The sequence below is a fragment of the Pantherophis guttatus genome, chromosome 1 (assembly GCF_059756535.1).
Source record: "Pantherophis guttatus breed Tessera chromosome 1, ASM5975653v1, whole genome shotgun sequence".
In the NCBI taxonomy this organism is placed as follows: domain Eukaryota; kingdom Metazoa; phylum Chordata; class Lepidosauria; order Squamata; family Colubridae; genus Pantherophis; species Pantherophis guttatus.
The window spans coordinates 132,976,342-132,987,554 of record NC_142063.1 but is presented as its reverse complement, the minus strand read 5'-3'; the positions used below and the strand labels follow the sequence as shown (position 1 = coordinate 132,987,554).

General features: G+C 38.5%; 1 protein-coding gene across 2 annotated transcripts in view; it reads left to right on the top strand.

The window, feature by feature from the left end:
• Positions 1-9,309: 9,309 nt before the first annotated feature.
• Positions 9,310-11,213, top strand: part of NCKAP5 (NCK associated protein 5) — a 674,857-nt gene continuing 672,953 nt past the window's right edge. The window contains exon 1 of one of the 2 annotated variants that reach the window (XM_034423812.2): positions 9,310-9,761. The gene's annotated coding sequence lies outside the window, so the exon portion shown is untranslated. The remainder of the gene's footprint in view (positions 9,762-11,213) is intronic. The other variant, XM_060687933.2, reaches the window with a different exon arrangement.

Here is an 11,213-nt window from a genome sequence, read left to right as displayed (position 1 = left end):
GTGGAGTGTACTCATGTCCGTTCATTTTTTTTAAAAAAATTAAGTGGTTGGCTGCTGCTTTGAGCATTAAGAACAGTCAGAAATGCCAAAGCAATAAACACACAATCCTCTCTTAACTAATATAAAATCAGATATGTCCTGGGATTATTCATTCCTCAATCCACATGGTCTTTGGAAGAGACAAGTCTTTTAACAACTTCGTAAAAATCAGCAGTGAGAGACAGATCTTGTTTTTGATGGATGGGAATTCCACAACAAGACAGGAGTTCCTGCAGGCCTATTTTATGAGAATGGAGATGTCAGCAGTTCTTCTCTACAGTTCTTCTCTATTTCGCACAGATACTAGGCATGATATCTTATAGGATTTTAAAGATTGTGACCAGCACCTGGAATTTCATCCCAAAACTAATCAGCAATCTCTGACACTAGTGGTATTATCTGGCTATATTATCCTACAATAGTTTGAGCATATCTGCTTCCAAGAGGAAAGACTTAAATTTTAGGATGAATTCCGGAGCTTGATTTTAAAAGTATTAAACAAAACAATATAAAAGACATAACTTATTGTCCTTTCTACAGCTTTACATGGAACACTTCTGTATCTGGAATTACCTTTGGTTGCTTCAGTTCATATTCATTCTTAACATATATATTTCCATATGTATTCACAACATATTTCTAATATAATACATAGCTTTACAAAGCCCCTTGCTTGCATAAAATAGTGGAAAATATGTGATATTTTAATTAGAAAAATATGGTTTTAGTATTACATAGATTAAAGCTCTGTTTTGATAAAATAAATGTATCTGCCTCTCTGTCTCTCTGTCAATTTCTCTCTCTATATCTCTACCTCTCTCTCTAATATCTATCATCTCTCCCTATATCTATCTACCCTTCCTTCCTTCCTTCTTTCCTTCCTTCCTTCCTTCCTTTTTTTCTTTTGTCTCTCATTTATCTATCATATCTTTCAATCTCTCTCTCTTTCTCTATCATCTATGATTTATATCATCTATCTATCATCTATCCATCTAATTTTTATTTTTAGGAACCACTTCTTGGAGAGCTGTACTTTCAATCCCACACATTTCAAGAGTGGGACACCCAAACCATTTATAATATACACATTCAAATAATAATAATTTTTAAATATTCAGTTGACTGAGTTTCATATTTAATGAATAAGGTTAATAATAATAATAATAATAATAATAATAATAATAATAATAATAATAATAATAGATTGAAGATAAGCAGCAAGAAAAAATCACAAAGTACCGGGACTTGCAAATTGAAGTTGAGTGACTATGGAAAAAGAAATCATGTGTTGTCCCAATTGTAATTGGAGCCCTTGGAGCAATACCCAAAGGGCTACCCGCTATTTAGAAATTCTAAATTTGCCAGACTTGAACATTTTGACTCTACCAAAAACCACCTTGCTCGGAACAGCTCACATCCTCCGACGATACCTTAACAGTTCCTAGGTCATTGGTTAGGACTCGAGCTGCTGAGCTATTAACCAGCCTCAAAGGCTGTGAATCTCACTAAAGTTTAAATAATAATAATAATAATAATAATAATAATAATAATAATAATAGAATGCTGTTTATAACACCGCCTTGTCAGTATTTGGTAAGGTGATCAGAAAGACAGCAGATTGGTTTGAAGCCCATTCGGAGGAGTTGACACCAGCCATTGAGGAATAAAAGAGAGCTCTAATTGCATATAAAGTCTGTTCCAGTGAGTGCAACCTACAGGTTCTGCGAGCTGTTCGTAGTAAAATCCAACAGACCACCAGGATGTGTTTGTTATGTGCTAACGATTAAAGCTAAATAATGTGCTAATGATTATTGGCTGCAGCTTTGCTCTTGGATGCAGATAGCAGCTGACACAGGCAACATCAAGGGGATGTATGATGGCATCAAGCAGGCCTTAGGTCCAACACAGAAGAAATCTGCCCCTCTGAAGTCTGCTACAGGTGAGGTTATCCAGGACTGAGCACAGCAGATGGCACGCTGGGTGTAGCACTACTCTGAGTTATATTCCAGATAAAATGTGGTAACTGAAGAAGCATTAAATAACATTGAGTGCCTGCCTATCTTGGAGGAGCTTGACAGTGAACCAACTTTAGAAGAACCAAATGCGGCCCTGGACTCCCTTGCCTCTGGCAAGGCACCCGGGAAAGATAACATCCCTGCCGAAGTTCTGAAGTGCTGCAAAGAGAACATCTCTGTCAATTCAGAGATTTCATGCAATCTCTGAATTGCATGAAATCTTCTGTCTTTGTTGGAGGGAAGGTGGAGTACCACAGGACATGAAGGATGCATATATCATCACACTGTACAAGAACAAAGGTGACAGGGGTGACTGTAACAATTACCGTGCCATCTCTCTTCTTAGTGTTGTAGGGAAGCTGCTTGCCTGTGTTGTACTGAAGAGGCTCCAGGTGCTTGCAGAGAGAGTCAATCCAGAATCACAGTGTGGATTTCGAGCCAACAGATCCACTACTGACATGGTATTTTTCCTTAGACAGTTGCAGGAGAAATGCAGGGAACAAAGACAGCCACTTTTCGTAGCCTTCATAGATCTTATGAAGGCTTTTGACTTGGTTAACAGGGATGGCCTTTATAAAATTCTCCCCAAGACTGGATGTCCACCTCAACTCCTCAAGATCATCAGGTCCTTTCATGAGGAAATGAAGGGCACTGTAGTTTTTGATGGCTTAACTTCAGATTCCTTTGATATTCGAAATGGAGTGAAGCAGGCCTGTGTCCTCGCACCAACTTTATTCGGGATCTTTTTTTGCTGTCATGCTGAAACATGCTTTTGGAACTGCAACAGAGGATATTTACCTCTGGACCAGATAAGACAGAAAACTCTTTAATCTCTCTAGATTGAGAGCAAAGTCTAAAGTCCAGCTGAAATGCTTACAGGATTTCCTCTTCGCTGATGATGATGCCGTCACTGCTCACTCTGCTGAAGACCTTCAACAACTTATGGACAGTTTTAGCAAGGCCTGCCAAGACTTTGGACTAACAATCAGCCTGAAAAAAACAGTCATGGGTCAGGACGTGGATTCACCTCCCTGTATTACAACCTCTGCACAAGAACTGGAGATCGTCCATGACTTTGTGTACCTCGGCTCAATTATCACTGACACTCTCTCTTTAGATACTGAGCTGAATAAATGTATTGGTATAGCGGCAACCACATTTTCCAGACATACAAAGAGAGTATGGCTTAATAAGAAGCTGACAGAACATACAAAGATCCAGGTCTATAGAGCCTGCATCCTGAGCACACTCTTGTACTGCAGTGAGTCTTGGACCCTTTACGCACAGCAGGAGAGAAAGTTTAACACCTTTCATATGTGCAGTCTCTGACGAATTCTTGGCATCACCTGGCAGAACAAAATTCCAAATAATGCAGTCTTGGAACGTGCTAGAATTTCTAGCATGTATACACTATTGAAACAGCGACATCTATGCTGGCTGGGGCATGTGAGAATGGCTGATGGTCGGATTCCGAAAGATCTCCTGTATGGAGAATTAGTGCAGGGAAAGCGCCTCAGAGGGAGACCACAGCTGCGATATAAGGATATCTGCAAGGGGGACCTAAAGGCCCTGGGAATGGACATTAACAACTGGGAAACCTTGACCGCCGATTGTTCAGCTTGGAGGCTAAAGACGCAGCATGGCCTTCTCCAATTCGAAGAGACACTTGTTCGGCAGGCTGAGGCAAAGAGGCAGTCCCAGAACCAGTGAAATCTGGAGGCTGGGCAGGGGACAGAATGTATCTGCCCTCAGTGTGGAATTGGCCTTTTTAGTCACACTAGATGCTGTTTTAGGACCTCTTTCCAGAGCACGATACTATAGTCTCTTGAGACTGAAGGATGCCAAATAATAATAATAATAATAATAATAATAATAATAATAATAATAACAACAACAACAACAACAATAACAACAACAACAACAATAATTGGGGATTTTAGAGGCCTCTGACTTAATGCATAATAAAGTCAAGGAATTAACTTCAGCCAAGTACATTTGGCGAATTCGTAAGATATTAATGTCCAAACTGAATGGAGGAAACATCATAAAAGCCGTAAATACCTGGGTTATACCTGTGATTCGATACTCGGCAGGAATAATTGACTGGACCCAGATGGAGTTAGACAATTTGGACAGAAAAACAAGGAAGCTTATGACAATGAATCATGCCTTGCACTCTAAAAGTGATGTTGACCGATTATATTTACCAAGAGCAGAGGGTGGTCGAGGACTCCTACAAGTAAAGCAGACTGTGGAAGAAGAAAAATGTAGCTTGAATGATTACATCCAGAAAAGTGAAGAACCAATGATTAAGGAAGTAAATAAAGGAGGCCTTTTAAAGACAACTAAAACAAAAACAGAATATAAGAAAGAAGTAATTGAGCAGCAAGCTGAAAATTGGAAAAGCAAAGCTCTGCTTGGACAATACTTGAAAAGTATTGAAGGCAAAGCTGACCAGAAACTAACTTGGAACTGGTTAAGATCAGGAGTACTGAAAAAAGAAACAGAAAGCTTTATTTTGGCAGCTCAAGAACAAGCCCTAGCCACAAACTGCATGAAGGCAAAAATCCAACATGTTACCACCAACAGCAAATGCCGCCTCTGTAATGAGAAAGATGAAACAGTCGACCACCTGATCAGTGGGTGCAGCAAAATTTCACAAACTGACTATCTACAATGCCATGACTGCGTTGCTAAGATCATTCACTGGAAATTGTGCCAGAAGTTTGGATTTGAGTACAGACAAAACCACTGGGAACATCAGATTGAGAAAGCTTTAGAGAATGAGAAACTCAAGATCTTGTGGGACTTCAGGATTCAGACTGACAGGCACTTAGTCCACAACACACCTGACATAACAATAGTTGAAAAGAAAAAAGTATGGTTCATTGACATTGCAATACCTGGTGATGCACGAATTGAAGATAAGCAGCAAGAAAAAATCACAAAGTACAGGGACTTGCAAATTGAAGTTGAGCGACTGTGGAAAAAGAAATCGTGTGTTGTCCCAATTGTATTTGGAGCCCTTGCAGCAATACTCAAAGGGCTACCCCGCTATTGAGAAATTCTAAATTTGCCGGACTTGAACATTTTGACTCTACAAAAAACCACCTTACTCGGAACAGCTTACATCCTCCGACGATACCTTAATAGTTCCTAGGTCCTTGGTTAGGGCTCGAGCTGCTGAGCTATTAACCAGCCTCAAAGGCTGTGAATCTCACTAAAGATTAATCAATCATCATCATCATCATCATCATCATCATCATCATCATCATCATCAAACCTTCTTTAAAAAGTTGCTAAAACCACAACCCACTATTTATGTATCCCTGAGGCACTCAACCAGAACAGTTCATGGGAGAAGGTATCACCCTGAAACCCCTATCAAATATATTAGTTTTGTGCCAAGGTCAAAAACTTCCTTGAAAAGAGTACAGCATTGAATATGGACCTGTTTCTTGTTTACCAGATTCTGACATAGAACCCACCAAAGGGATCTTCTGCAATTTGCTGTGTTTTTTCTTTAAAAAAAAAAAGTCTTTTATTTTTATTTATTTATTTATTGAATTTATTTACTGCTCATCTTGCAGTGAAATGACTTTGGGCAGTTACTGTCTTATTATGTATCAGTCTTTGTCCCACAGGGCTAATATTGTCTCTTCTAGCTCTTTTTCAGATTTTACATACTGGGAAATCTTTTGTATCATTGTCTCTAGATTCTTTTTTTTCTTGATGCTTGATTTAAACTTGGAACTTCCAATATGTTGACCTTCACTGAATGATTGTCCTTTCCTGTGTGATCCACTTCCATGGCCACGGCAAAGAAAAAAATAGAGGTACAAGGGTAAAGGGTAGCAGTGTATGTGAAAAATGAAAATAAAAAACAGACCCATTGGCTCAAGGATGCTAGAAATCTTGCCCCAATCTTGACTGACTTTCAGACACTTTGCATCAGCTGAGTGTTTATTTCAACGCTTCGCTAATATCAAGAGTACTAGAAACTGACTTTGAATGACTTTAACCAGATCTATTGCTTCATGGATATTTTATGCCTCAGTAAGACCACAGTGACAGAATTAAGCTCTGGTGGTTTTTTTTGGAGTGGAAGAAGAAGAAAGAGAAAGGAGGAGGAGGAGGAGGAGGAGGAGGAAGAAGAAGAAGAAGAAGAAGAAGAAGAAGAAGAAGAAGAAGAAGAAGAAGAAGAAGAAAGAAAGAAAGAAAGAAAGAAAGAAAGAAAGAAAGAAAGAAAGAAAGAAAGCCTTTCATAGAAAATGTGTGTTTCAAGGCTCTTGAGTCTAAATTTCCAACACTTATACTCAGTCAGTTTGTGAAATCATCTCTCTCTTTATAATTAAGTGGAGGGTTCTATCTATAATGTATATTTCACTTTTTTTTTTTTGCTTTAATTTATATGCCGCCCTTCTCCGGAGACTCAGGGCGGCTTACAATGCGTTAAGCAATAGCCTTCATACTTTTGTATATTTATACAAAGTCAGTTTATTGCCCCCACAATCTGGGTCCTCATTTTACCTACCTTTGAAAGGATGGAAGGCTGAGTCAACCTTGAGCCTGGTGAGATTTGAACTTGCAGTAATTGCAAGCAGCAGATGTTAATAACAGTGCTTTAGTCTACCAAGGCTCTTTCAACACAGCTACCCTTAAGTGCTGATTTTTTTTTTATTTATTTTTTTTAGTCCTGGCAAGAGTTGTTAGAATTTTAGCATGTAGACTGACAACATGTATTTATAGAAAACAATCCTCATTGTTCCCTAGCCAAAAAATAATCTCCTTTTCTTTAGTGCCTTTATTCTTTCTAATAAATCAGTAATGATGAGAGACATTTCCAGTTAACCATTTGATTTCCTGCAGCTTTCCAGATATGAGAGATTACATCTTCCAGAATTCCCAGTATTCCCAGTGTGGCAATTGACTCTGTTGAGAATTCTGACATTTATGGTGCAATACATTTAGAAGGCAGCTTTTCCTAATCTGGGCACCATCCAGAAGTGTGGACATCAGCTCCCAAAATTCTTGAGTTAATCGGCCACTGCTGAGAATTCTGGGATCTGAAATCCATACACCTGACATTCTGAGTACTATGGCTTGAAGTCCAAATCCTTGACATTCTTGAACACTGTGGGTTTTTTTTTTTAATAAGCCACAATTTTACACTAACATTGGCTATCTGTGCCCACATTTTAGGATATCTAATTTCTACTGAATCTAATAAAAAATGTAAAGTACTTTGAATTTTCCCAATGAAATAGAGAGGCATTCCACAATTTGATTTACTAAGTGGTATCTCAAATGTTTCATTATTGATTTATTTCAGTGAACCAATTTATCTCACGAACAGTGACACTGAGCAATGTGCAACAGAGCTAAAAACAGTTTAAATACATAAAAAATATAAAAAACAAACTAAAACTAAGAATAATAGATAAAGTAATGTTAAAAATAGCAGAGCCACCTCATTAGTTCATCTATCCCCTGGGGTCCCCATTTATTCCCCGATTTACACAGAATTATTTTATCTCTGATCCCACAAGCATATATCAATATGCTTTCCCACTGAAAATAGCTATTTTCAGTAAGCAATATTTACTTCACTGAGAGGGGGGGGGGGAAGATTTAATCTGTATGTACTCAACTCAACCAGCAATGTGCTGTAGCCACCAAAAAAGCCAGTCTTGGACTGTATTAACCAAGGGATAGAATCAAGATCACGTGAAATGTTAATACCACTTTATAATGCCTTGGTAAGATTACATTTGGAATATTGCATCCAGTTTTGGTCACCATGATATAAAAAGGTTGTTGAGATTCTAGAAAGAGTGCAGAAAAGAACAACAAATATGATTAGGGGACTGGAGGCTAAAACATATGAGGAATAGTTGCAGGAATTGGGTATGTCTAGTCCAGTGATAAGAAGGTCTAGGGGTGACATGATAGCAGTATACCATTATTTGAGGGGCTACCACAAAGAAGAGGGGATCAACCTATTATCCCTTATTCACCTGAAAGCAGGACAAGAAGCAATAGATGGAATCTAACCAAGGAGAGAAGCAACCTAGAAATAAGGAGAAATTTCCTGACAATGAAAATAATTAACTAGTGGAACAGCTTGCCTTCAGAAGCTGTGGGTGCTCTGGAGGCTTTTAAGAAGAGCATGGAAAGCCACCTGTCTGAAATGGTATAGGTTTCCTGCTTGAGCAGGGGATTGGATTAGAAGACCTCCAAGTCCCTTCTAACTCTGTTATTCTGTTCTGTTCCGAAACCTTTTACACCATCACAGACAAACATCTGCCCATCTAGGTCCTGGGGAAGGACTCAATAGGTGGATCATTGTGCCAAATTGAAAGTAAACATCTGGCTGACTGTGTAACAAATTAAGAGGCCAAATCTAGTTCACAGCTCTGTGTAAAATTTCTTGCAAGTAGCCCCATTTAATTGGGATTGAATATGCATTGAAATATGAGTAAATATGCACATGCACATATTTTGTTGTCATTCTGTTGAGCACAGCAGTTCCCAATTATTCAGTGGGATGAAGTGTTGAAATGGGAGCCTGTTTGGCTGTAACCTCATAATGCAACAATTAGAAGAAGACAATACAGTTATAAAAGAGCAACTTTTCAGAGCCCCAGGGACCGATGCCAAGAAAAATCAAATATGCTGTCATTTCTACTACACTGCAGTCACAAAGAGAACAGTGGTATAAAACAACATCAAAACTAGCCAGGATGATTCATTGATAACAGAATAGGTGACAAAGCTCCCAGAGGTTAGTGGGAAATAACGTCCATAGGAGAAAACACAATGAGGAGAGAAAAAAAAAATATTTCTGGCATCCAAGAAATAATGATTTGTTCCAGTTCTGAACCCTTTGAGAACATTTTTACAGTGTTTTGCTAGAATGGCTTCTGATTCATGCCTTTTTAATGACTTCTCACCTAAATTGAAAGACAATATGACAAAAATTAGTAACAACATAATTTTAATTCCATGATTGAATTTCCTCCTTGCGGTGGTGGTGGGGAGCCAATGATATGCCAGCAATCTCTTTTTGGTCAAGTCATGGGGACCTATTTCAGCTGCTAAAGGGCGTGCTTCCAACGCAAAAATTCCTGCCAAATGAGATTCTTTCTAAATTCCAGTCAATTAAAATACACTTAAAGGGCAGCCGCTCTGGAGCAAAACACAAAGCAAAAAAAAAAACAAACCCACCCTGCCTACAACTTTTGAAGGCATCATCACATGAAAGTCACTCCGCTTGTCAAACAAGATAATTAAAGTCACACATGGCTGTTATTATTTTTGTCCAAGGGGGTGGAATCTCTGTGCGGCGCCTGTGTGCAGTCAGAAACTCAGATGACATGTTGGGCACCACCTTAAAAGAGACAAAGGCAGGAGTGTTGGTCCCGGTGTCAGTTTTCGGCTCTTGGTTCTTTAAACCATGTGCGTTTGGCTGCCAGCCCTCGGTGGAGCTGCATACAAATATTGACAGAACACAGTGGCATTTGTTAAGCTGCATCTTGGGAAGTGAGCGATTAAAAGTCTAGAGGAAGATCTTAGCATTTCAGAACTTCCCTTCTCTCTCCCCCTCTCCTTCTCTCCCCCTCATCTTCACGGCTTTCACAGAGTGAAAGTGAAAATGCTGAGCTTAGCCAAACAGGAGCACTGACCTTTTCCTCTGGCTTGTTCTAGGTAAGGTCCGATTTCTTTGCCTTCTTCTTCTTCTTTTTGCCACGTGTTTTAAATCTCTTTATAGAAGAGGAACTTTTAAAACAAAGGAGTGGGGAAGGTGCAATGGTGGTGAAAGGAAGTATTAATGTTTGCAATTTAATCTGAGAAGTGATGAGATTATCTTGAGCCAAGAGAGAGAGAGAGAGAGAGATGATGATATGTGTCAGAAACTGTGCACCATCCAACATTAACCTTACCTTTCCAAAGTCCCATTCTTAGGGGTTGAGAAGTTCAGGAATCTGAAAGATATTTGAAAGATACCTTTTGACCCAGTAATGAAAACTTGTGAAATTCCCTTTGGATCTCCTCTGAATGGTCCTCAGCTGAGATTCTGAAGTTTATTGCCTGGTTTTACTTGTGAAACTTTTATTGTTCCATCTGAGTAGTTAATCACTGTTTTAGTTTTAATGCCTGCTAAAGGCTTCAGAAAAACCTGTTTGACCTAAGGTTATTATTTAACTTGAATGGCTTTTGGATAGGGAAATATTTTCCTTATGACATATGGTACGGTGAAAATAAAATCCCATAATGGAATGACAGTATGGGATATTAAGTAACTTCCATAACATAACTGAATATGCTATTTATGTTTTTTTAAATGATAGGTTAAAAATTGCAATATTTGGTGAGTTTATTAATAGTGTTCCATGTAGAAACCTTATTGTAAGTCTTGGAGTTTCTTGTAAGAGTAAGCGAGACGCTTTCATGTGAAGGGATTATGTTACCACAAGGGCAATTTGTGTAAACGTGCCTTGTCAATCTGTAATGTCCAAGTACCATTCAGTTTACACCAACCTGAAACATTTAAGAAACCTTTTGCCAAAATAAATTCTGGCACTCCGCAAAATAATATTTTTAAAAACAATTTTCCAACCAACTTCAACATGCGAGTTCAACTGTTTCTTTATCCTTTGATGTATTTTGGAAAATGTACAAATGCTAGCTTAACTATTAAAATCTGCAGTTGGAGGACTGGAATGCTGTAAGCTTTCTTTTGACTGAATGTCATTTATTCATGAAGCTAGTTCAATCTGGTTCAATGGAACAGCTTGTTTCAGTCAGTACTATGCATCATTACTGTGAAATGAAACTGGTTTTGTAGCAAATGGTTATCAGCATAGGCTGTCCACTTAATGCTGAATGATAGGAACATAGAGCAAAATACCAATAAACAGAAAAACATGTGGGAATATTACCCTTAAGGATTTGCAATCTGGAGCCAAAAATGTACAAACACCACCCCTCTCTCTCACACACATATCAACATAAACAGATACGAAATGGGATTATGGTGTTTTGACACCCAGTCGTGCTCTGCCAAGAAGCAGAGTGGAGATATTATCTACATTTCTCTCTATTTCCCTATTTTTATCTTTATAATGCTTCCGTGATATAATTGTAGTGTTTTTTTTA